The sequence below is a fragment of the Mustela nigripes genome, unplaced genomic scaffold (assembly GCF_022355385.1).
Source record: "Mustela nigripes isolate SB6536 unplaced genomic scaffold, MUSNIG.SB6536 HiC_scaffold_148, whole genome shotgun sequence".
Taxonomy (NCBI): Eukaryota; Metazoa; Chordata; class Mammalia; order Carnivora; family Mustelidae; genus Mustela; species Mustela nigripes.
In genome coordinates, this window is record NW_026739562.1 from 339,675 (window position 1) to 367,477 (window position 27,803).

Genomic DNA, 27,803 nt, shown 5'->3' on the forward strand with positions numbered 1-27,803 from the left:
GATTGTTTTTCAGAGTCCATAGTCTCTCATGGTTCACCTCCCCTTCCAATTTCCCCCAACTCCCTTCTCCTCTCTAACTCCCCATGTCCTCCATGCTATTTGTTATGCTCCACAAATAAGTGCTCTTTGTTTATGTCTCTGCCTCCTGCTGCTGATGAGCTGCTCAATGGCTCCATGGCTCCCAGCAGGCCCTTTGTCCTTGGAAGGGCAAAGCACTCTCTTCCAAATGTACTCCAGGAAGGAGAGCAATCTATCCCAGTGCAACCCAGGGGATCCCCTCACTGCAATGTATTGTGCAAACCCGACCTATTGTCCCCCACTGCCCCATCTTTGCTCAGTGCAAAGGACTCCTTTCTCTTCACAGTACTGCAGCTTTCTCTCCCCCAACTCATGGCTCCAAACCTCAAATTTGCCATGTTCTTTCCCTCCAATTGTGCAGATTGTTGTCTTAATCCTCACATTGATTTCCTAGTTGTTCAAAATGATTTGATGTTGATCTAGCTGTGTGGACTGATGAGGCAAGTTCAGGCTCCTCCTACCATTCTGCCATCTAAACTCCTCCCCCTGACAGGTTTATAGTTAAAGAAGCAACAAGTCCAGTCAAAATGTCTGTGACTGAGACATAAAACAACCTTGAGGACCCAACCAATAAGAAAGAGTCGAAGAACTGCTCCTTTCTAAAGGATAATAGAGGGGAAAAAACTCTCTAGAATGCAAAGCCAAGGATCCCAACCAGACAGCAACATTAGGGCCTAATTAAAGGATATTAGGGGACTTCTCAGTGTCTATTCAATGGGATTTCAGAAACTCTGATATGTAACGGGTACTAGTCAAAGAAACATACAAATCCGCTCCAGATTATCACCCTTCTGTCTGTAGTTAAAGACAGATTTTTGCTTTTGAGATTAGGTTGGTCTCTTAAATAATGTCTTTAAGGTTTATAACCTTAATTACACCTGAAAATCTCTTTTATGATGTAGCATAACTTGTTCACAGGTTCCAGAGATTAGGGCAGGGATATTATTTGGTGAGCAGGAGAAGAGTGGAGTATGGAGGCGAGGCAGCCAGCCTACAATTCTAAGCAATTTTGGAGTTTGAGCTTGATGGCAAAGCCTGGATGAAATTTTTTAATTGTCTCCCTTGGGGAGAGAAAGAGTAATGTGTTGCTGGCAGGAAGGATAGTAAGCTGTATATACCATGACCAGCAAAGCAGACTATTTTTCATTACACCTATTTGCCAAACATTTCTGACCTTCTGATCATATGGTGGGATTGAATATCTGGCCTCTGCATGATTGAATAGGGGCATTTGACCAATTCTAGCAGAGACTGCTTGCTGACCCATAATGGATTGCTTTTAAGCCAGGGAATTTGGGTTTATTTATTTATTTATTTATTTGCTTATTTATTATAGTAGTTTGAATAGCCTAGCCAATAATGGCTGGTATTGTAGATGTGCAGCTATTATTTGTGAATTGAGGACTTCTATGTCTAGGAATGGTGTCAGTTTTCCCAAACCACATGTGTGATATTTCCAAGTAAAAACTGCAAAGACAATTGGGTATCCCTATGAACAAAGATAAATATCAATGTCTTCCTCATATCACACACCAGAATCAATTTCACTTAAAAAGGGACTTACCTCTGAAAAGCAGAATGATAAAGCACATGTAACATAATATGAAAAAATATTTTCATGACCTTAGGAGTAGGGAATGATATCTCATTAAACTAGTCAGGAGAAGCATTAACCATAAAGGAAAATTTGATAAACTTAATAACTGAAAATAATTAAATGAAAATGTTCTATTCATATGAATATAACATAAAGAATGAAAATCAAGTAGTGAAATGAGGTAAGACATCCTCAACACATATAATCAGCAAAGATTTAATATGAAGAATATAATAAAAACTTTTGCAAATCAGTGGCTAAAAAGACTCAATAGGAAATGGATAATGAATTCAGTAAGCTCTTTCTGTAAGAAAAATATACAAGTAACTAATAAACTTATGAAAGATGTTCTAATAATTACCACCCAATGTAATATAAATGAAATCAAAAGGATATATCATGATTCCTTCACAAGATTACCAAAAATTTTAAAAAGTTTAACAAAGGGAGAATTGGCAAAAAGATGGACCAAGAATAATTCCCATTCATTGCTGGTGGGAATGAGATCATACAACAGTTTTGTGATATTGATTGAAAAGTGCTTAACACACACAAGAGTTACTAAATAAATGTTTGTGGTTGTAGTGGTGGTAAGTGGTTGTTGTGACTTCCCTGACTCTCACGAGTAGGATTAGTCTTATTCATTCATTCATTCAATATGCATTCATAATATCATGTTAGATTCTGAAGATATGGATAAAAATAGTTTTTATGACTATATTCAAATTACTTTCTCTATAATGGAATTAATCTTTTATTTATTTTTGACTCAATTTCTCCATAAAAATTTATATCATAAAAATGTTATCTACAATTTACTGTATGCTTAGTATGTGTCAGGAAAAAAGGTATATTATTAAAAACAAAACAAAGATTCTAGAGAGAATTTGAGATTTCTTTTTTTTTTTTTTTTACCTGATTTCAAGATTTATTTTATTTTTTTTTTTTTTTTTAATGTAATTTTTTATTTTTTATAAACATGTATTTTTATCCCCAGTGGTACAGGTCTGTGAATCACCAGGTTTACACACTTCACAGCAGATTTCTTAATTGAGTTTTTGTACATTCTTATCATATTTACTCTGAAATTTCAGACATTCTTTTTAGCAGGAGTTCATTTCATACCCAGCAAGCATAGCAGAAAGAAGGAACATCAGAAAGGAGGAAATTTGCTAAATCTCTCTGAAAATTTCTCCATCCTGTACAAAATACTACTGTGCTATTAATCAGATTAGGGTAACATATTTACCTCTCTACTTGCCCTTTTTATCATCTGGTAATAAATTTCAACATCCTTTGAATTTGTTAATGGAAGGAAAGTAGAACCTCAAATGCTTTAAGATAACTTCTACAATTTCCTCATTTTACAAATCAGAAAACCTGAAGTCTAAGGAGGCTGAGCAAATGTCTGGCAAAACATAACTGGCAAACAACTAACTTTAAATTCTTTATCTTCTTTTTATGTTAATTTTTGAAAAATTATAGGAATTATCTCTATGGATCCCCTGAGATTCCTAAGATATTTTACATTTTGAACAGAAGTTTCTGGTACACTGCATAGACAGGAGCACAGACCAAGGGACACCATCTTTTACATGATAAAAAAAGAAAATTACTGGCCAATATCCCTGATGAGCATAAATATAAAAATCCTTAACAATCTTTAACAAAACAAATCCTTAACAAAAACAAACTAAATTCAACAGTGCATTAAAGTGATCATATGACATGATCAGGCGGGATTTATTCCAAGAAAGCAAGTATGGTTCAATATTTGCAACTCTGTCAAGGTGTTACATAACAAAAAATAAAACAAAACTAATGGATACAGAGCACAGATGGGTGATTTCAAGGGGGAAAGGGGTTGAGATGTGGGCAAACCATGTGAAGGGAGTTAAAAGGTACACACTTCCAGTTATAAAACAAGTAAGTCATAGGGATATAAGGTACAGCATGGTAACTATAGTTGATAATATCGTACTGCATACTTGAAAGTTGCCAAGAGAATAAATCCCAAAAGTTCTTATCACAAGAAAAAACTCTTTTTGCAATTTTGTATGGCAATGGTTGGGGACTATTTTGTGGTGATCATTTTGCAATGGTTACAAATATCAAATCATTATGTTATATGCCTGAAACCATAATATCATGTTACATGTCAATTATACCTCAATCAAAATGAAATGAATTTTCTGTTAATAGCATCAGGTAACAGATGAGTTTTTAAGATATATAGCTGATTGAGTTATTGAATATTAACTTCAGGTCTCTGAAGCCATACATGTTAACACACTTTCCATTTTATTACCAACATATCATCTTAGAAGTGGAAAATGATACTGGCAAACAAATTCCAGTATCCCTTCCTCAACCACAGGAATCCACTGAAGTATTCTATATATGAAATAGAGATAATACACTCCAAAGAGGCAAGGTTTGAGGTATTCGGGGGATTGGACCAACTTGGAAAATGAAGCATCTCTTTAACCGCTAGAGAAAAATAATGACAGAATTAGGAAGGCTGGTTTCAAGTCCCATTCTTTACTCTCTTGCTATGAACATTAGTCAAATCCTTTAATCTCAAGGTGCTTCAGCTCCTTTTAAAATGGGGACAATAAAAGTAATTATCGGAGTGCCACTAAACTTGAATGATTAGATTTACTTAATGTTTTTAGGACAGTTCTGGAAGACTGTTGAGTATAACCAGTACTGTTATCAACTAATACTCTTATGCAGAAAAGAGAGATATGAACCAAGTCATTATTACTTGTGTGATAAGGATAATTAAGGCTGTGTTCTGTCATTTCTACCTCTCAGATCCATTTTCACAAATATCCTTTATCTGTAGACACATGGTTTAAAAGATTCAAAAAATCAAGACTGAAATAATATAATACCCACTCATGATAACTTCTCTTGTCAGCAATTCTGAGGCTGAGAGGGAGCTGTAGCCAGAGCCTAAAGTACAGTAACTTTTTAGAAGTTTTCCAGGTCAAGAAACTGAGGACATATCTTATAGATTTGATTCCCTGATGATTTTATATAGAAACACAAAGAGAGGAGTAGAGCAGAACAGAGAAGAAATCTGAATTTCTTTGGAGTGTAAGAAAACGAGAGAAAATGGAGAGAAAAGTACTCCGGCTTCAAAAACGATAGGAGTTTAAAGACATCTGGTTTTGCCATATTTTTTTTTATATGATTGTTAGTCACGGATTTAAACCAATAAACTCCCAGAGAGATTAAACAGCCTGGCAGCCAGATGCTGTAGCTCAGTGCATGGCATGTCCGGGCTTGATGAAGTTACCAACTTTAAAGTGAGCAGGGGAGCAGGGGAGTCTGCAAGTGTTCCTTAGCACCCAGAGACAAAATCAGGAACAGTCTGAGCATTTCAGTGCCTATGTGTGTATGTTTGTGTGTATATCTGGGGTGGGGAGTTAACTATGTATTACACCTACCCAGTGGTCTGTATTCTTTTACTAGTCAAAAACATAAACTTGTAGTGAACAAAGGAGCCACAAGAGGTAATTAGGAGATTCCCCGAGGAACCAAAACAAATACGTTCTTAGAGAGATCAGGGTTCCCAACTCTATATAGGGTTCCCAACCCTATATCATGTAGGGTTCCCATCATGTATATCATGTTGTTTTGTTCATGATTCATTTTTCCAAACAACAACAACAACAACAAGAAAACAAAAATAAATTTCCATAATTATGGGACATCCTCCAAATTATATTCGTTAATCAATCTTATTTCTGAAACAACATTTACAAACCTTCACCTTGTGCTTAACATTCCATAGACAATGAAGAGGAGAGAAGCCAATGAGAATGTATGCCAATGAGAAGGCACAAGAATGGGGAATAGAAGAGGTTGTTACTGTTGGTGGCCATTGAGGCCAGTAATGCAGACTTGGTTTAAAAATCTCAGTCAAGGGGCAGCTGGGTGGCTCAGTGGGTTAAAGCCTCTGCCTTCGGCTCAGGTCATGATCCCAGGGTCCTGGGATCCAGCCCCGCGTCCGGCTGTCTGCTCCGCGGAGAGCCTGCTTCCTCCTCTCTCTCTCTCTGCCTGCCTCTCTGCCTACTTGTGATCTCTGTCAAATAAATAAATAAGATCTTTAAAAAAAAAAAAAAATCTCAGTCAAGTCTAATGACACACCCTGATTGTTCATGAGAGCCCTTCACCTTACTCTTGTGTGCTGTCCCCCTTGTCACTAAAGTACACAACAGGAAAAAGATGTAGTCCATTATTTCATAATAGCAATAACAGTTTGTGTGCTATGCAGTGCGGATCATTATGAAGAAACCTATTCTTGGCTCTTTCTGAGCTATTGATTAATTTAAGCCATCAACAGTATTTTTCCCATCTATGTTTAGGTTACTTGCTTGTTTCTTTATGTTGGTATAGATTTCTATGGACTACATAAGTAACATTTCTTTTAAACTGTGTATCAGATTAATTTTGTTACATTTTGGGGAGGGTGATGAATAAAGAGATATACTAAATTTGATTATTTTCAAATTTATAGTTTTATTTTGGCAATATGTATAATACTTTTTTGTCATTTTCTGTATTGGAATAGCCTAAGGCTGGAATATTATTATTATTTTTTTTTCTTGTGAGAGAAATTCTGACATATACATCCTAAAGATTCCCAGGGAAAGAATGTATACATTATAAAAAAGAATCTGGAAGCTTTCTGAGATGAAACAAACAAACAAACAAACAAACAAGAAGATACATCATTCTTTAATGTGGTATTTCTTGAACAGGATAATTTCGCCTTCTCATGGCAAGATTATTGATGTCCTGACATATTTTTAGTTATTACAACCGGAAAAGTGCTACTGGCACCTAGTGGATGGAGGCTAATAATGCACCAAACATCTTCCAATACAGAGGACAGATCCCCCAAACAAAGGATTATCCAGGACAAATTGTCACTACTACTGTGATTGAGAGATTTTTCTATCATACAACGTTATGAAAAGCTGATGAAGTTGCTTAATTTCCATGACATATAATGAATTCAGTAAATAGCAATAGATGGTATTCTTGTTAATCTGGGCCTATTAGGTTCTTGGGTGTTATACTTTAGTTTCGTTTTGTAGGGCACCAAACTTTAAGTCTTGACACCCCATTATAAAGCAAGCCAATTCAGATCACAGACAAAAAAATGAATTGGTGTAAGACAACTGAAAAAAAATTGATGTTTGGGTCTTTGTTTTGGTGTCTAGTACATTGACTTCTTTCTCTTGATTTCCTTTAGGAATAATCACAGGAGATTATCATAACTGTCATTTAAGTACCTGATCAAAAATTCTCATTTCCATGAACAATTAGATTATTATTTTTACCCTATAGGCATATTAGGGCCATGTGAGGTCATTCTAAAAGTGATTGACTAATAGAGACACCTCTTTTAAAAGGTAGTGTTTTGGGCATATAAATGTTAATAGAATTGGAATTAATGGAGCTGCAAACTTTACAATGTTAAAAGAAAGATATTTCTAGAATTAATTATTGACTGCAGACTAGATAGCCTTGCAGAATAGTGAGTGTCTCATCGTAGTGTAATCCAGGGACTGCATCATCATCCATCCTCCAAGGTGGCAGATTTGGTGGCTTATGTGGCTTAGGCAGGCAAAAATGCATCTTCCAATTTGGAGTTAATGATTTTGATTATATTCCTACATTGTGAAAGGACAGAGAGGTTAGTAGCAGACACAAAAACCATGTTTATGTTGTAATAACTGATTATAAGCCCTCTGTCCCACTTGCTTTTGCAGGACTCAAGAAAGGTCTGATGTGAAATTGGGCTGCATAAATGTATGGAGTTATAAATAATATATATTTGTGTATGTACATCTGTGTGTTTCCCATTTCTTTACTGACAGACATTTGACAGGTACAAAAGTCTTGATTTATTTAACTATCACAAATGAGGAACTAAACTTCCAACAAGTACCAAGGAGGGAGTGTGACTTAATCACAGTAACGCTAGAATCCTTTCTAAAAAAACAATTTGAACAGGAAAGGAGTTTAAAAAATATGAAGAGGGGTGCCTGGGTGGCTCAGTGGGTTAAGCCTCTGCCTTCGGCTCAGGTTATGATCTCAGGGTCCTGGGATCGAGCCCCTCATTGGGCTCTCTGCTCAATGGGGAGCCCGCTTCTTCCTCCCTCTCTCTCTCTCTCTGTGCCTACCTCTCTGCCTGCGTGTGATCTCTGTCTGTCAAATAAATAAATAAAAATCTTAAAAAAAATATGAAGAGTCAGAGTATATTAAAAATGTTTGGAAGAATGTATGGAGTTGTATGAGACCCGAACTCAAGGTGTGAAGAAAGCAGTATCCTACTAAGCCTAAATAATATCTCAACCAATGATTTTGGCTATTTAAAGAATACATGCCAATCCAATTATAATAAAAAATGTGAAATTATTTTTTAAATGCAGAATTATTTTAATGGACACCAATTAACTAATTTGATTTTATGTAGGCACAGACAACTATTTTCATTCCACTGGTTTCCATAAAATGCTTAAAATCCAGGTCCAATTCCTAGTGTATTGTATACTATTGTATTGTATACTATTCCCCACCAAAATAATGCAAATTGAAGTCAGTTTTGCATTCTTAATAAACACACTGAAGTACCTAAAGACTCCACCAGAAGAAACAGAAATCTAAAGTTGCTTTTTTTTTTTTTTTCCTTTCTAAGTGAATAGTCTGCCTTTCTACCTCCTACTCCCAGTTTGAGATAACTGGTTAGGAAGATTGGAGAGGAAGACAAAACCTGGCATCTATTTCTATAATTTCTTCTAATCCTCTAAGCTCTCTGTGTGAGAATCAGTTTCATACCTGGTGGTTACTACGTCATCAATCTTCACACAGAAAACTTATGAGCAACCTGTTCTGAGGGATAAAGAGCAGTCTAAGGCAAGGTGTCCATTGAACATGTTTTTATGTTTCAGCTGATACATGAATGGTTCTCAAATTGTGGTCCAGACCAGCAAGATCAAATGTCAACTGTGAACTGGTTAGAAATACACATTCGGGGGCCCCACCCCAGACCTAGTCAATCAGAATCCTTGGATGACAGAGCTCAGATGTTTCAGGTGGATGCTGAAGTTTGAGGATCGTTGTGCTGTGCATATTTTAAAACGGCCCGTCAAGCTCCATAGAATTTACAGACTCTGAGAAAAATAATTGTGCAAATTATTTTATGTTTCAGTGAAGCCATATGCAAGATAGAAGGGCCATCTATGAGGGAAAGGGACTTTTTATTTTCTTTTCAGAGGGGATCAGGAAGTCTTCATAGAGGTGGCTATGCTTCAATTAAAAATTGAAAGAGTAGGAATTTTCCAGAAAAAAACAGTGACACAGTCATCCTAAATGGAACTAGAATCAGAAGATTCAAATCTAGATAGTAATCAAGCAGTAACTTTTTGGTGGTTGATATTTTAAATCTTCCAGAGAATCCTTTGGTCTTGGTTTGGTTTTTAGAACTTCATGGTTAAATTCTTACCAATTTGAAGAATATAGTGATTAATATAGAAAAAATAAAGCTGAGAAGCCAGAATCTATGGAAGAAATGTATATTATAGTGTTTCAAGGTTTGAGTCAGAGAAAGAACTGGGCACATATGTTAGTTTTTGTGTACTTGGTTCTTAATACTTCAGTATAACAAATACTTGTGTGTCCACAGACGAGTTGTTTCATTTATATGATATGGTGATATGGTTTTTCGATGTGTAAGATAAAAGTAACAATACAAAAGGACTGTTGCTTGTTAGGATAGTTAACTGAAATAATCCATATAAATTGTCTGTCATTCTTCCTGTCTCATTTAGTCTATAAATTTCTCTGCTGAGATTACATCAGAATGCATATATTTAATAATAGTTTCTGCTATATACTTCATGGAATATTTAATGAAGTCAATGAGCTCTTTGGTGAAAAATACCATTAAGATATAAAATGTTAGCTCTGTGAACAGAAAGCATGCTGAGAATTTAATGCAAATGAAATCTGTGTTCACATACACATACACATGCACAGGCTTACACCCATATACATACAATTAGTGAGGTCCTTGAAGAGAAGAAAAAAAAAAATCTTCCTACCTGACACATATTTTACAAACTGATTGACAAATGCTGTGTGTGTGTGTGTGTGTGTGTGTGTGTGTATTCACACTTAGCTCAATACTGCAGCAGACTGGATGTTCACATTGTTTCCCTGACAACCACTCAAGCATTGTCTAAGTATCTCATGGCTACAGATGATTGCACAATACACATTTAATCCCGTGGTTAAAAGAATGAACATCCACAAGCCTGAATCAATGGATTAATTTGATTTGAGAGAAGAATTAGTCTCTTCTGGGGAAAGCATCAGCCACTTAGTAATATGCTGGGATAGCTGAAGCTGATTTTAAAATGAAAAAAACAAAACAAAACTTTAAAAGTCTTGGTAATAAGAAAGTAGAAAGAAATAATGTGGCCAGTTTGAGGTAGATAAATGACTTGGCAAATAAAACCATACATTTGTTATTAACCAACTGGGTCTGACTAAATTCTAATCCATAATCCTGATGTAGAACCACAGTCACCGGGTTAAATTTAATGCATCAGTATATTTAATATAGGTATAGGGAGATTTGGCATGTTGAAATAGATAAACTTTCAGCATTTCTTAGAACTCTCAAATAAATATCTCTAGTCCTAAAAATTGGCTAGATAATTTCATGTCATAACAAGTATTTCACAAGTGCAGATAAAGAAGGTAAGCAAATCTCAGTCTTAGGGGCATAAGCTTATCATCTAGCGCTAACAGATAAATTCTGCAGAGGGGGAGGCTGCTGTGTCTGGGATTAGATACTTCAGTCTGTGCTCATCTGCTGTGGACAAACGCATCTCTATGCCATTGATGGTTCTCTCTTTTGGTGCTGCTGATACCATTACATCATTGGCTGGGCATAATATTGAATATGATGTTCCTCTCCAAAAATTCAGCCTGTGGGCAGTGGGACACTGGATGAAATTTCCACTGGCTTGAAAAATATATGATTAGAAAGCATTCATTATATAAATAATCAGCTCTTGATTCTTACACTATAATTTTAGGGAACAAATGAGTGTACCCCCAAATAAACTACCATAACATTTAGACTAAATGGTTCTCAGTTATTGTGGGCTCTTAGAATTAAGTTATGTTGTATGACGGGGTACTCTTCCAGGAATATCTTTGCTCTGTACTGGGGATGGGCATGTAGAGATAATGGTTATGGAAACAGGAAAATTTAGGATCAAAATTAGGGTAAAGGAGGAAGTGGAAAACAAAGCTGCATTGAAATCTTAGTTATTAAAATATTACATATAACTATTGTTAAAATGTATTGGCACACCCTAGAAACTATACCTGCTGCTTTCAATTTGATTTCATGTGATCTTTTCCTATGAGTCAGGCACTGTTACTATCCCTATTTTATAGATCAAGAAATGAAACTTGACAGATTAAATAGTTTTCAGAAGGCCATGGACCTAACATATAGCAGAGCTGGGATTCAAACTCATAGCTGGTGGGTCCAACACTCAAATTGTTCTCACTTTACTATTCTGTTAGGAAAGATTACTGAGTCTGGTGAGATTATGGAGTCTGCTAAAATTAGATATCTCAGAATCATTGAACAAATAGGTTTCCTGTGCTTGATCATTTTTTTGGCTCTGACATTTTGATCTTTTCAGGGTCAGAACATCTCACTTGTTATATTCTCAACTTTTTTTTTTTTTAAGTTTTTAAATTATTTTATTTAATTGGACCTCAACATTTCTTTTCTTCTTTCTTTCCTTCTATTTCTTTCTTTCTTTCTTTTCTCTCTATCTCTCTTTCTTTCCTGTCACAGAGATTGTTTAATCAAATTAGAAATTCACTCCTGACAGTTTTATTATACTTTTCTATAAATAGTGTGACTCTTTGGATAATTCATTACCTGTTAGATTTCCATTGGGAACCTTTTAATAAATTCTGAAAATTCCCAAGCAGAAGTAAACTCCTAGTGACAAAATTCTCCAAAGTTAATAGAGACTTAAAAAAAATACTCATTATCATATTCTTTTGTGTATTTGTGTATTATTTTGTGTACTAATTAAGTATATTTCCAAAAATTGGCAGTAAAATAAAAACAAATAAATACATTTAATTATACCATCCATCCAAAAATACTTCAGTATAAACACTTTGAGCACTACACTCAAAGTTATTCTCAGAGGCAGGGGTGGGTTTCCACAGACACAGGTTTCTAATATACGTTCGTGTGGGCAACAGATGTGTGTTCCCACCATCGTATGATGATATTTGAAGTCTTCCTTCTAACTCTGAGAAGGAAATCGAAGAGAATGATTCATTCTTTTCGCTGGGTGTGGGGAGGATTGAGTCATCTCAAGGAGAACTACATTAATAATCAAATGCTGTTTAAAACAGAGAATACTTTTTTTCATCTGCTTAGGGAGTTCCCATTAGAGTTTTCAAACCCTATCTATCTAACTCAAGTGATTCTGAACATATGTCAAAGGGATTAAGATTCAGGGACATTTATAAAAGAAAAACCACAGGAGTGAATCATGGCATGTGGCAGTAAGTAAGGCTCTCCAAATGGTCCCTCAGGCGGTTAAAGCATCAACACTATCTTGAAAGATCCAGCTGTGTTGGGAGCAAGAAGAAGGTAACAGGAACTTCTTGCACTTGAGAATCGGACTGACCTGGCTCAGATTCCAATGCTTCTACTGAGCAGTGGCTGATTTTGTTAATCCTCACTAAGCTGGCTCTTTAACTGTAACGCAGAGGCAAGAATACCAATCTTACATGGGTGTTGTGAAGACAAAATGATGCAGCCATTAAATAACTTAGCAAGATTGTTCACTGACACTAGGCCATCCTCTTTTCCAACTAGTGTGTCTCAGAGATGGCGAGAAACTGTAGGCACTCCAAAAGAAATCCAAATTTGCAATTATTTGCCATTATCATCCCTTCTGTTCCCCTCCCATTCTTACTTATTCTCTCTTCTTGGTTTTCTTCACTTTTATTTTTATGATATCAGATGTGCCGAAGTCTCAGTATAACACTTCAGGCTCCTTGAAGGAAAAATATTATATAAATGTAATAAACAAATATGCAGTAATAATAGCAAAGTGTCTCTTACCAGATGGGGCTTATCAGCTAGTCTTTAAATTGGAAAGCCCACATATATAATTCTAATGAAGGTTGCTTGCTTGGACTAATCATTCTAGAAAGCCCTTAAGTTCCATTGGGCTAATTAAACTTTCTATACGATCTTATTGTCTATATCTGTGTCTGCTGACTTACTGATTTGATACACTGTGCAATTTATATTGATGTGCTGGTTACCCAGCAATGTCTGAGGTATCTTGGATATTGTTACTGGTGTAGCTTTTGTTTTGACATAAAATTCTGTATCTGACTGCAAGATGAAGCGTTGGAGAAATAAAACCCCAAACCATAAACTGGCCCTTTTAAATGTCTTATTCTCTCTCCCAGCTCTCCTCAGTTTTGTTTTTATATCTATCAGTCTGTCTGTCTATCTATCTATCTATCTATCTATCTATCATCTATCTATTTTCTATCCACAATAAAAGCATCTAGGAATACTAAAAGAGATTTTTGGTCTGGGTTTGCATGAGTGATCCTTACTAACAAAATATCCCCATTTCCTGACAGAGTTATTCCTTAAAAGAGGTAAAGAATTTGATTCAGATACCCCTAGATTTCCTGGGACATTTGTCACTTTCTTCTGACACTTTCTTGGCAGGAATTACAAACAGCAACTTAGGGATAGATGCAGACATGTGTTCCTTTCATTCCATATCCACAGCACCTTTGATTAACTCTTCAAGAGAAAAACTTTTTTTTTTTTCTAAAGGGCTCATTAGTTTTCTCCTTGTTTCAATTTCCAACTTTTACTCCTTTAATAAGGGGCTGAATATATATAAGCAAACCTAGGGTCATTTATTTCCATGAGGGTGATATTTTTCCCACAGCTAAGGTCATATTCGGATCAAAATGAATACGCATGCATCAGAAAAAGTTATCGGGGAGCAAATTAGTGATTTCTTAACTGGCAGCAACAGTGGCAGTCTAAGCTAAACGAATACATTCTCTCTTTTTGCCAAAGTAACTTTGTAAATGGTTGGTATAATATTTGCATTTGTTGTCCTTTCGAATTCTGACCTTCAAGTCTGCAGTTGGACTGGCTTGCTGTTGGCAGCATTTTGTTTTTTAAAGGCTCTTTTGAGGCAAGGTTAATTTCCACCGAGATTTCCTTTTGCCTGAAACATTCCATCTCATTTTACCTCCTGTACTTGGTGCTCATCATGGCATGATTGACTCAAGGATGAAAGATGGCAGCTCATAAAGATATTTTTTTTATCCCCTAATAAACCTCCTCAACCCTTAATCTGGTTTTATATATATATAGTAAAATATGCATTGAGAGAAGTAAGCCTACAAACGATCTCTGTCTACTTGAGTTGTTGACTTATTTAACCTTCATTTGAAAAGAGGTACTGCTTTTCCCAATTAGACACATTCCTATCTAATAAAATGGGTGAAAGAGGTGGCCCAGGTAAGATGTATTATCAGGCTACTTGTCTCTTTATCCATTGATAATTCCTTAGGGCCTTTCAAAATGTGACACTTCTTTCAAAGAAGAAATTATGTCAAGTTCAATTGCCCTGCTTTTATTGAGCTCATGGCACCCATAAGTACACTATAAAAGTCTTATGGGCTGATGTGGCCAGCTACAAAATGTATTACCTGGGCCAGGAAACTGGACATTCAGGTTATGCTGGGAGGGGTGAAAACTTTGAGGATACTCTTCCTAATAGCCCTTCCCCAAACTCACAAGCTCTCATTAAGAATCACAAGAGGCTACAGATTTTGTGAGGGAAAGGATACACTGGAAGTCCGATGTCATTGCTGGCGATTTTATATTTGAGTGAGACAGGATTGCTGTGTATGTAACAGACCAGGCAAGGTGTTCCTAGTACCATATTCCAATGCCTGCAGCCTGCATCTTATTAACATACTAATAGCAATCTGCTAATGGGGTCACATGGGAGGCAATTTGAAATGGTCCTAGAGAATTGTTCAGATTGGCCAAATGAATCAGATTGAGATTTGGTTGCACCACTGAGTCTAATTTTGTGTTTCTGGTGTTGGGTCAACTCTCTCTATATCCCAGGATTCCCTGATGTTCAAAGGACACGGTACTGCAAAGTCCAGAGTTCAGTCTGTCCCCATTTCTTGGGTGACCAAACGTTGCTCAATATATTTACTTTGTGCTTGATTCATATCTTCATTTCTTGTACATTCTTTCTAGCACTGTCCTTCAATTTCTTAGGGTATAGGGCTGTGGTTTTTGTTTTGTTTTTGTTTTTTGTTTTTTCCTTGAGATATACTTTGAGCCCTAGCTACTAGATGTGAAAAAAAAGGAGAAAGAAAGAATGAGGCATTTATTATTTAGCAAGCCAAAAGTATACAGGGGAGAATCCAGAGCTATAGGGGGATTTTTGAAAGGGGAGATAAATCAAAGATCCCAGCAGGCACATTAAACATGGGAGACAGTGCTGGGGCCACAGAAAGCCAAGCGAAACAGACATTTAGGGCATAGAGGAAAGATGCTCTGTCCCACTGAATAGAGCAGGGTATCACCAATTCCACACTGCACCCCACATCTGCTTAATTCCAATTTTCTTAGAGTACTGGGTCATCAAGAACTCATAAGGGAATTAGCAGGAGGAAAAGGACTCCCCGTCACGTACTGAATGTGTATAAATTATCTCATATATGCCTCAAAAACATCCTTTAATTTTATGTCATTGTTAAGCTTATTTTAAATATTTAGGAACAAGGGGTTGATTTACTTGCCTAAGCTTTTGCCTCGTAAGCAGCAGAGGTGGTGTTTATATCCAAGTGGAGTAATATCTTACCCTAGACTTAAGTCATTGGTAATATCATCACTCTACCTTCCTTGCCAACATCCTAAACATAGACATCCAGGGACTAGAAGGAAGCATCATCTGATAAAGCCTATCAGACTGAGCCACATTGCTAGGTTCTGTATTTTAGATTCATTTACCTCCTGGTACTTCAGCAGAACCTTGTTATATGTGGTTGAGACAGGTGCAGAGTTAGGAGAAGGATAAGCCTGCAACCATGCAGGTGAGCAGGCAATAGGACGGGAGGAAAGAAACAATCTTTCCATCAAGATTTGCTGGTTTATAGAGTGTTGAAGATAGAAGTCACCCCTAGTGCAATGTTCTAACTCGGGGTCATTATATTTTGCCAGGATCAAAGAATCCCAAATGACAATTTATAATTGCATCAATGAGCATTTATAATTTATGCCTCTATTTATAGGGAGTTATCACAAGGCTAAAATATCCACTCTGATCTTATAGCTGACATGTTGAAAAATCAAAACACATCAGCTCATGCCATGAATAATCTCTGTTTAAACAGTAAAGCAAATAACCTTTGATTAGTATGGTTGGCATTAATTTAGACATCACACTTCTGTCAGTGTTTAGCTGTACAAGACAGTAACAGAAGCATCAAGCATGTCTCTTTAAATAAAACAAGGAATTCAGCTAAATCTTGAGTGTTAGACTAAATTAACTGAATCCAAAATAGACTTCTGATCTGTTGATCCCCAGCTCAAATGTTATTCAGAATATCCTAAACTTGTAATTATCTCTCTAAGGCTAGGATCCCTGTGAACAGGAAACTTGAAAAATCAGTTGTTTCTCACAATTTAAAACCCATCTAAACCTACCTGATGAAAATCCATGATATGTAATAGCTAACTTTTTTTTAAGCACTTACTGTGTGCTGGGTGATGTATTAATCCTTCTGATCTACCTTAGAAGGAAAATTAAAGGTCTAATACATAGCTGAACAAACTGAATTAAGGTTTAGAAAGTTTAGAAACTACCAAAATTTTCACAGCAAGGGGACTGCTGAGAAGAACCCAGTGCCTGACCCTGCCTTAATCTAGAGTTCCTGAGGGGAGCCCTCATGCAAAACAGACTTGCCTGTGACTGATGTCAGGAAAATGTCACTTTCTCTTGTGAAAACCCAGACCTCTTTCACACTATATGAAAATTCCCTCCTTGCTTCTTTAGAGGTGTTTTCTCCTTAAGGACAAGGATTTTTGTCTTTCCTTTATTTCAAATATCAGTGCAATTCCTGGCTCATGTTAAGCCGCAAGAAATAGTTGTTGAGAATGTGTGAACAAATGACAACCTTTGTTCATTTGTTTTTGACATTCATCAGACTGAAACTTCTCAACTTCAATGCCATTCACGAAGCTGATCTATGCAGAAACATCTATGCCTACTTAACGATCCCAATTAGGACAACTCATTTTTATCAAGTGCTGCTCTTAGTACTTTATACTTATTTCATTTTAGCATCAAAACAATCCTGTAACATACCAGTGTCATCCCCATTCTGAGATGAGGTGAGGGAACTGAGGCAAAGTTAAGCAATTTTTCTAGGGACATGGAGTGGGAAATTGAAAAAAAAAATAGTATTTGAACTCAGTCCACCTATTTTTTTAGCCTTCATACACAATTCCAGCATGATATTTTCCCTGAAAGCTCAAACGACAGTTGATAGAATGCTCCAGCATTGCAAGCTCCCTGTTATCACTAAGCAAATGTTGACAAGTATTGCATCTGAAGTCACAAAGCTTATCACCATTTATTATATCTTAGCAGGAACAGGAAAAAATGGTAAATAAATGAAAAAAAAGTTACCCAAATGAGTTGAAGACATATGTGCACACATAAACCTGCCTGCAAATGTTGTAGCAGCTTTATTCACAATTTTCCCAAATTGGGAACAACCAAGATGTTCTTCAATAGGTGAATGGATAAAGGAACTGTGGCACACCCATACAACAGTGTGTTATTTAGTGAGAAAAAGAAACGAGCTATCAAGTCCTAGAAAGGCATGGAGGAATCTTAAATGCATATTGCTAAGCGACAGAAGGCAATGTGAAAGGCTTTAAGGTTATATGACATTTTGGAAAAGACAAAACTGTAGAGCCAGTGAAACATTGGTTGCTAGGAGTTCAGGGGAGGAGGAGGAGAGGAAATGACCAACAGCTGAAACACAGAACAGAAGACTTCTGGGCACTGAATCTATTCTGTGTGATACTCTGTGATGGCAGAAACATAACTGCCCACACTTAACAATATCCATAAAACCTAAAAAAAATGAACCCCAATATTAACTATAAATCTTAGTTGATAATAATGTATAAATATTTGTTCACCAACTGTCACCAATCATAAAAAAGGCACCACACTAATGGAAAATATTAGTGATAGGTGATGATGTGGGGTTGGTGAGAGAAGGGGGCACGTGAGATCTCTTTGTTTATTTTGCACAATTTTTCTATAAACCTCAAAGTACCCTGAAAAATAAAGTCTAAGAAATTTTTAAAATAAGGGAATTAATTTAAAAATTAAAGTCACAAACATTTGGATAATCTAGAGCAATCTTGAGGATATGGATCTTTTTGTTTGATAATGTTAAAGAAGGAGTTTCTAGCAGCTGTCATCATAAATGCCTGGTTATAATTTTGTTTATTGAAGTGTCCAGGTTTAGATAACAAAGATTAAAAAATGCAGCATCTACATTTATTGCTTTAAACATACCCAGAAGAAGCAAACCAAAGCAATGAAAACAATTATTTGTGGAATATCTACTATGTACCAAGTTCTCCTGAGAGATAAAAATAAATTATTTGTCTTCAGCACAATTCCAGGACATGCACAATTTGTTTAGTGCTCCCACAATGTCAGGCCATGTGCCCCATGCTAGGATAGAGGTTTATTTTTTGTCTGTAGCACCTAGCCATCAGGGATGGAAAGCAGATATCAGTAAATAACCCACTACAGCCACTAGGCACATGAGTAAAATAAACAGCCACCGGGCACATGAGTAAAATAAAGGTGTGTAGAAAAGTTTGTAACAGTAGAGAACAAAGCTCCCAGAAAGCACCGAGCTTTGCTAGAGAGATAAGACTAAGTGAGGAAGACAAAATGCCGACAGAGTGTAATCCAGTGGCAGACCATACAGCTCTCATACTTGTCATGCTTAGTTAGTTCAACAGGGGTTGGAATATTCCATGGCTAAATGAAAGCATAAACTTTATAATAATTTGGATGTTTTATTACCTTGTGTGTAATATATAATATATGGCACTTATCTATAACTTTCCTACACATCATTTTAGATAGATTTAGATAGTTAATTCAAAAACATTTTACTTTAAAATATCCAGATTAGAAAAAGAGACTTTCTTACGAGACACCAAAGATGGGGAAACTGAAGTGAATATTGACACTTCAAAGATACATTTTGCCTTGATTTCCCCCCACTAATCTTTCAGCTCTAGTTCTCTTTTGAATGAATGATTTAATGGACTGAATCCAAGGCTGGATGGAAAAAAAAAAAAAAAGCCCATGCAGTAATTCTTTGGAGAGAAGAAAGACAACAATAATAGAGGATACCAGGGTATTTTATTTCAAAATATGTGGACATTGACTCTGAACCTCTAGCAATAACAAAAAAGGCCCAAAGAGCAACATCATAACCCAAGTGCAAAGAAAATTGCAATGTTGATTAATAGGACAGGATGCAATGGCCTTTTAATGATTTCTATACTGTACCTGTCTCAAAGGATTAGAATTACATGAGCTAAGGGCTATGACCCCAAACCAAAGCTTTCAGAACATGGGACTTTGTGGGATTTGATTAGGTGTTCTCCAGATAAATCACAGGAAAACTAAAATCAAATGTTATTTCTATATAGGCACATAGCCACAGGATCTAGATTCATGACACGACGCCCATAGGAAACAGGAAAGACGGCACCCGAGATCTAACCTGAATTTGTGTTTTAAATTGTGCTACAATAGACAAGACCACAAAGAGTAGGGAAGGGGATAAAGTTAGGGAAAAATGGAGGAATAGAGGAGATAAAAATAGAAGTGAGGAAAAAAATGAATAATCTTGTACGAGTGGGGTTGAAAATACAGATGGAAGAAAATGGAGGGACAACAGCAAGGTAGTTCAAGACCCCATTGTTTCGGGCTCCTGGAAGTTCTGAGGATGAGACCATGAAAGAAAAAAATGCTAGAAAACAAAGTTACCCTGTGTGTAGTCATGTCCCAATCTGCTAGAGGAAAAACACAGCTCTTATTTATATATACCTAATGAATCTTCTGGGCAGAAAAAACTTTTCCTCCAAAGGGAAGAGGGCAGGCTACTGACCTTCAGTTAAGAATTATCTTCAAGGGGCTAAGGTGAATGTGTAACCTAGTGATAGCTTGGGGCTGAAGAGCTGGTGAAGTAAGATAAATCCTTCTGAGGGCCACTTGTTCCTTTTCCTCCCTCATAGATGCTTTCTAAAATAGGCTGTCAGTAGCTGACATCAGATCTCTGCTCAGTCCTTCTCTGACACTTTCAGACAAAATAACCAGCTGGACCAACCCACAAGGTGACCTCCTTGATAGACTCCTTGAGTCTAGGTTCACTTGCCATCTCTAACATCTTAAAAGATATTCTGCATTTCACAGTCTACCTTCCTGACTTTGTGACCAGGGGATATACAGCAGGTAGAGAATAGAAGAGGCACAGAAAAAAGAGAGAGAGAAAGAGGAGGGAACAATGGGAGAGGTAGAGGGAATCACGGTTTATTATATTTTGGCAATTTTTCATGTTCTCAATAGGTTTTACCATTATCCAAAGTCAGAGAAATATGAACATTAAATGATAACTGATTAGGGGAAATTTAATTTTATACTGTATTTATTTATTTATTTAAAGATTTTATTTATTTATTTGACAGACAGAGATCACAATTAGCAGAGAGGCAGGCAGAGAGAGAGGAGAAAGCAGGCTCCCCACTGAGCAGAGAGCCTGATGTGGGTCTTGATCCCAGGACCCTGTGATCATGACCTGAGTCGAAGGCAGAGGCTTTAACCCACTGAGCCACCCAGGCGCCCCTGTATTTATTTTTTTCAATATGTCTCACATCTACCTTGATGGTCTCAATGGTAATTATCCAACTCTGGATCTAAAGAGACTTATTTTGTTTTTCCCTTATTCATCTATTGAAGATCTATAATGATATGATACAGATAGATTGAGAAAATCCACAATCATCTTTAAAGAAAACATCCTCTTGATCATCAATGATAGGTTCTAATACCTAAAGTGTATTTAGTCAGCAGATCCTTCTTGTATTCATTTAAATATCTTATATTCCAAGACAGCTCTTTGCATAGATACTTGGTGATAATCATTTTGCACTGCTAGTTTGAGTTACCAAATATGAATTATGACAGTAACCCTAGGCCCCTACTTTTTGAAATCCTGTGTTGTAGAGGATGGCGTAGCTATCTAGTTTCTTCTGGTGTCTTCATAATGTTTTCTTAATCCTGGCAGCTGTGTCAATCACCTTTACTAACTAGATAGCAGAGAGGAGAAGAACTGGAGTTCGGTATCAAAGCCAAGAAAATTTGGGGGCACCTGGGTGGCTCAGATCATTAAGCATCTAGCTTCGGCTCAGGGGTCCTGGGATCAAGCCCTGCATCAGGCTCCCAGCTCAGTGGGGTCTTTTTCTCCCTCTCCCTCTGCCTTTCCCTCTCTCTCTGTCTCTCTCAAATGAATAAATAAAATCTTAAAAAGAAGAAAAAACCATGAAAATCTGAACATATATCCAGTGCAGCATTCTAGAAAAAGCAGGGGACTGGGATCAAAGCCTTGTCTTGGGGTTTCAGGTCATGTGGATGTTGCTTAACTTCTTGAGTCTATATTTTCCAAAAATTGGATTCAAACATATTTGTTTGAAGTTTTCAAATGCCTAAGAATTCTCTGATGTGTTTATTAAGATACAAATTCCTGGGACCTATCCCCAGATATTTTGTCTACATGGTCTTAGGGCCCTGGAATAGGGATCTAATCTCGTGCTCTGATGGGAGAGTATTCTGTTAACACAGCATCTAAAGGGTTGTCCTGAAGTACATCAAAGTCCACAAAGGAGTTGCTCACCCTGTAGTATAGGTACTGTTTCTGGTTTTACTCTGATTTATTTTTCTTGTTGATTAATACACTTCAGAGACCTTCATTTTGAAATTTCTGATTTTATTGAGCATACTCACCTTTACTGTTTCCTCCCCCATTTTCTCTATCAGACTCTTTACTTCTAAGGAAATGTAATACTTTTACACTGCTGGGGCCTAATAACCCTTCTATTTTTATATTTTTAAAATAAAGATTTGGGGCTGATATCCAAGATCTATAAAGAACTCCTCAAACTCACCACACACAAAACAGATAATCATGTCAAAGAATGGGCAGAAGACATGAACAGACACTTCTCCAAAGAAGACATACAAATGGCTAACAAACACATGAAAAAATGTTCATCATCATTAGCCATCAGGGAGAATCAAATCAAAACCACATTCAGATACCACCTTACACCAGTTAGAATGGCCAAAATTAACAAGACAGCAAACAACATGTGTTGGAGAGCATGTGGAGAAAGGGGAACCCTCTTATACTTGGTGGGAATGCAAGTTGGTGTAGCCACTTTGGAAAATAGTGTGGAGACTCCTTAAAAAGTTAAAAATAGAGCTACCCTATGTCCCTGCAATTGCACTACTGGGTATTTACTCCAAAGATTCAGACACAGTGAAAAGAAGGGCCATCTGCATCTCAATGTTCATAGTAGCAATGGCCACAGTCACCATACTTTGGAAAGAGCCAAGATGCCCTTCAAGAGATGAATGGATAAAGAAGATATGGTCCATACATACAATGGAGTATTACACCTCCATCAGAAAGGATGAATACCCAACTTTTGTATCAACATGGATGGAACTGGAAGAGATTATGATGAGTGAAATCATATGGTTTTACTTACTTGTGGAGCATTAGGAATGACACAAATGACATGGGGAGATGGAGAAGAGAAGTGAGTTGGGGGAAATCAGAGGGAGAGTTGAACTGTGAGAAACTGTGGACTCTGAGAAACAAACTGAGGATTTTGGAGGGGAAGGAGGAGGGGGTGTTGGGTGAGCCTGGTGTTGGGTATTAAGAAGTCATGTATTACTTGGAGCACTGGATGTGGTGCATATACAAGGAATCTTGGAACACTGAAAAAATAAAATAAAATTACAAAAAATAAAATAAAATAAAATAAAGATTTGTGTGTGACTTTATAAGTAAACTTCCACGGCCTTCAGAGGGGTTCTTTTAATTATTCAAACCAAAAGAGCTTGGAATGTATAAGGGATGGTGAAGGAGAGGAATTTTATAAAGATAAAAGTACAGATTTATGACAAGATATTAGAGAAGGAAGAGAATATTTGATGGAGAAATATATCAAAAAATGAACATTTATTTTTCATGTTATAGTTGGTGATATGTGCTAGGTGCTCATCTTTTTCTTTTAATGGGTAAAAAGAATAAAGATAAATTAAAGAAACAAAATCTGAGGCACGATTTTGTTAGTAAATCTTTCATTTGCCTTTTGACACATAATTTTAAGAATCTGTGTGCAAACACATTCCAATGACCTCAAGATCACTTATGATTTCTTGAAGATGTAAAAATAAAATAGAAATAGAAAGTTCCCTAGAGGGCCTTCTATTTGAGTTATAATGCATCTTAATGTTCTGTATAATACAAGTACAAATAAGATACAGATGCTTTTCTTATACGCATACAGAATTCAGGCATAGAAGCAACACAAATATGAGGGAAAAAAATAACCTGAGCTTTAACATTCTGTAAACTGAAAATATACTTCAAATCTGAAAGAAATCCTTGCTGGGATTTTATTGGGCTTGCCATTTAGATTAACTCAATCCCATGTACCATATGATTTTGATATCCTGTGATTTATAATATGGATTTAAAAGATCAGAATGATTTATCATCCCCAACCCAAACTCTGGAAACATTTCAAATAGATATAATTTAAAAAGAGGTTTTATCTTTTAATCGCAGTGTGACAGAGAGTGTTCATAATGTTTTGATGACGAGGTGCAGAAAAATTTTAACTTCAAAAAATGAATTCAGGAAATAGTGTAATTAAGCAAAACATATGGGATGATATAATACTACTGGCATTCATCCTAGACATCAATTTTGAAGTTAAGTAAAAGCTAAGAAAGTGAAAGAGCTCTGCTATAAGAAAAAAAAAAAAAACACTTTTAAAGAACTTATACACTGACGAAACGTATAGCTAGCTCTGAGTAATGGAACTCTCTGTACCAATACCATTACCTCTCCCACTTAGTAAATAAAAATGAAAATAAAATCTCTTTTGTCCCTTTTTTACCCAGGATAACTATTGACAAGTTGGAAGGTCAGGAAGTATTTGGTGAATAAAGGCACGTTTCAGACCAGGAAACTTCATATATGAGGACAGAATGCTGGGAGCAATGGCTGACACTACATAGAATGAAACAGGTATGTCTGGCTGGACCCAGTGTCCAAGTGACATCTGATAGCGGGCTCAGAATGAGAAGCATGCAACCAGTACAGTAAAAGGTATAGCAACCTAAAATGTTTTAAAGTTTAAAATGTAAAATCAACTTGAAGTATTTAAACTTTAAGTGCGGACAAGTTTGTATGGAAGTAAGCATTTCTCTATAGTTGTAGTAGGAAAATAATTTTTCTAGGACCCAGTTTTGTAATTTGTATGGAGATAATTTATGACACTATAATTTTTCTTTTGGAAAATATAATGCAATAATTAAAATGTGTATATAGATTTAATTGTGCAATGGTCATCAGAAGGATGTTTATAATATGGAAAAGTTAGGATTAGACTGAATTTCCAAAAAAGATGCTATTTGTTGAATAATTTCAGTACTTTAATGCAATTGTAGACTGTCGCATGATTATAATGATGTTTTGGAAGCTTATTTTTTTCTTAGAAAGACAGTTTGGTTAGTGGAGATAAAAAGATTGTTTAATGATATTGAGGTATGTGCCCTCTATCCCTACACTTTGAAGAGTTTTGATCAGGAAGGGATGTTGCACTTTGTCAAATGCTTTTTCAGCATCTATTGAGAGTATCATATGGTTCTTGTTCTTTCTTTTATTGATGTGTTGTATCACATTGACTGATTTGCGGATGTTGAACCAACCTTGCAGCCCTGGAATAAATCCCACTTGGTCGTGGTAAATAATCTTTTTAATGTACTGTTGAATCCTATTGGCTAGTATTTTGTTGAGTATTTTCGCATCGGTGTTCATCAAGGATATCGGTCTATAGCTCTCTTTTTTGGTGGGATCCTTGTCTGGTTTTGGGATCAAGGTGATGCTGGCCTCATAAAATGAGTTTGGAAGTTTTCCTTCCATTTCTATTTTTTGGAACAGTTTCAGGAGAATAGGAATTAGTTCTTCTTTAAATGTTTGGTAGAATTCCCCCGGGAAGCCGTCTGGCCCTGGGCTTTTGTTTGTTTGGAGATTTTTAATGACTGTTTCAATCTCCTTACTGGTTATGGCTCTGTTCAGGCTTCCCATTTCTTCCTGGTTCAGTTGTGGTAGTTTATATGTTTCTAGGAATGCATCCATTTCTTCCAGATTGTCAAATTTATTGCCGTAGAGTTGCTCATAGTATGTTCTTATAATAGTTTGTATTTCTTTGGTGTTAGTTGTGATCTCTCCTCTTTCATTCATGATTTTATTTATTTGGGTCCTTTCTCTTTTCTTTTTGATAAGTCGGGCCAGGGGTTTATCAATTTTATTAATTCTTTCAAAGAACCAGCTCCTAGTTTCGTTGATTTGTTCTATTGTTTTTTTGGTTTCTATTTCATTGATTTCTGCTTTGATCTTTATGATTTCTCTTCTCCTGCTGGGCTTAGGGTTTCTTTCTTGTTCTTTCTCCAGCTCCTTTAGGTGTAGGGTTAGGTTGTGTACCTGAGACCTTTCTTGTTTCTTGAGAAAGGCTTGTACCGCTATATATTTTCCTCTCAGGACTGCCTTTGTTGTGTCCCACAGATTTTGAACCGTTGTATTTTCATTATCATTTGTTTCCATGATTTTTTTCAATTCTTCTTTAATTTCCCGGTTGACCCATTCATTCTTTAGAAGGATACTGTTTAGTCTCCATGTATTTGGGTTCTTTCCAAACTTCCTTTTGTGGTTGAGTTCTAGCTTTAGAGCATTGTGGTCTGAAAATATGCAGGGAATGATCCCAATCTTTTGATACCAGTTGAGTCCTGATTTAGGACCGAGGATGTGATCTATTCTGGAGAATGTTCCATGTGCACTAGAGAAGAATGTGTATTCTGTTGCTTTGGGATGAAATGTTCTGAATATATCTGTGATGTCCATCTGGTCCAGTGTGTCATTTAAGGCCTTTATTTCCTTGCTGATCTTTTGCTTGGATGACCTGTCCATTTCAGTGAGGGGAGTGTTAAAGTCCCCTACTATTATTGTATTATTGTTGATGTGTTTCTTTGATTTTGTTATTAATTGGTTTATATAGTTGGCTGCTCCCACGTTGGGGGCATAGATATTTAAAATTGTTAAATCTTCTTGTTGGACAGACCCTTTGAGTATGATATAGTGTCCTTCCTCATCTCTTATTATAGTCTTTGGCTTAAAATCTAATTGATCTGATATAAGGATTGCCACTCCTGCTTTCTTCTGATGTCCATTAGCATGGTAAATTCTTTTCCACCCCCTCACTTTAAATCTGGAGGTGTCTTCGGGCTTAAAATGTGTTTCTTGGAGGCAACATATAGATGGGTTTTGTTTTTTTATCCATTCTGATACCCTGTGTCTTTTGACAGGGGCATTTAGCCCATTCACATTCAGGGTAACTATTGAGAGATATGAATTTAGTGCCATTGTATTGCCTGTAAGGTGGCTGTTACTGTATATGGTCTCTGTTCCTTTCTGATCTACCACTTGTAGGCTCTCTCTTTGCTTAGAGGACCCCTTTCAATATTTCCTGTAGAGCTGGTTTGGTATTTGCAAATTCTTTCAGTTGTTGTTTGTCCTGGAAGCTTTTAATCTCTCCTTCTATTTTCAATGATAGCCTAGCTGGATATAGTATTCTTGGCTGCATGTTTTTCTCATTTAGTGCTCTGAAAATATCATGCCAGCTCTTTCTGGCCTGCCAGGTCTCTGTGGATAAGTCAGCTGCCAATCTAATATTTTTACCATTGTATGTTACAGACTTCTTTTCCCGGGCTGCTTTCAGGATTTTCTCTTTGTCATTGAGACTTGTAAATTTTACTATTAGGTGACGGGGTGTGGGCCTATTCTTATTGATTTTGAGGGGCATTCTCTGAACCTCCTGAATTTTGATGCTCGTTCCCTTTGCCATATTGGGGAAATTCTCCCCAATAATTCTCTCCAGTATACCTTCTGCTCCCCTCTCACTTTCTTCTTCTTCTGGAATCCCAATTATTCTAATGTTGTTTCGTCTTATGGTGTCACTTATCTCTCGAATTCTCCCCTCGTGGTCCAGTAGCTGTTTGTCCCTCTTTTGCTCAGCTTCTTTATTCTCTGTCATTTGGTCTTCTATATCACTAATTCTTTCTTCTGCCTCATTTATCCTAGCAGTTAGAGCCTCCATTTTTGATTGCACCTCATTAATAGCTTTTTTGATTTCCACTTGGTTAGATTTTAGTTCTTTTATTTCTCCAGAAAGGGCTTTTATATCTCTCGAGAGGGTTTCTCTAATATCTTCCATGCCTTTTTCGAGCCCGGCTAGAACCTTGAGAATTGTCATTCTGAACTCTAGATCTGACATATTACCGATGTCTGTATTGATTAGGTCCCTAGCCTTCGGTACTGCCTCTTGTTCTTTTTTTTGTGTTGAATTTTTACGTCTTGTCATTTTGTCCAGATAAGAGTAAATGAAGGGGCAAGTAAAATACTAAAAGGGTGGCAACAACCCCAGGAAAATATGCTTTAACCAAATTAGAAGAGATCCAAAATCGTGAGTGGGGAGAAAGGGGATAAAAAGAGGTTCAAAAAGGAAGAAAGAAAAAAAAAAAAA

At 36.5% G+C, this 27,803-nt stretch overlaps 1 protein-coding gene across 5 annotated transcripts in view; it reads right to left on the reverse strand.

Annotated features, from left to right (window-relative positions):
* The window catches only part of LOC132008414 (leucine-rich repeat-containing protein 4C), a 436,841-nt gene that overhangs the window by 234,021 nt on the left and 175,017 nt on the right, over positions 1 to 27,803 (reverse strand). Inside the window, exon 3 of one of the 5 annotated variants that reach the window (XR_009401632.1) lies at positions 6,209 to 7,365. The exons of the other annotated variants lie outside the window; for them this stretch is intronic. The gene's annotated coding sequence lies outside the window, so the exon portion shown is untranslated. Of the gene's footprint in view, positions 1 to 6,208; positions 7,366 to 27,803 lie in introns of those variants that run through there. 5 annotated transcript variants of the gene reach the window in all.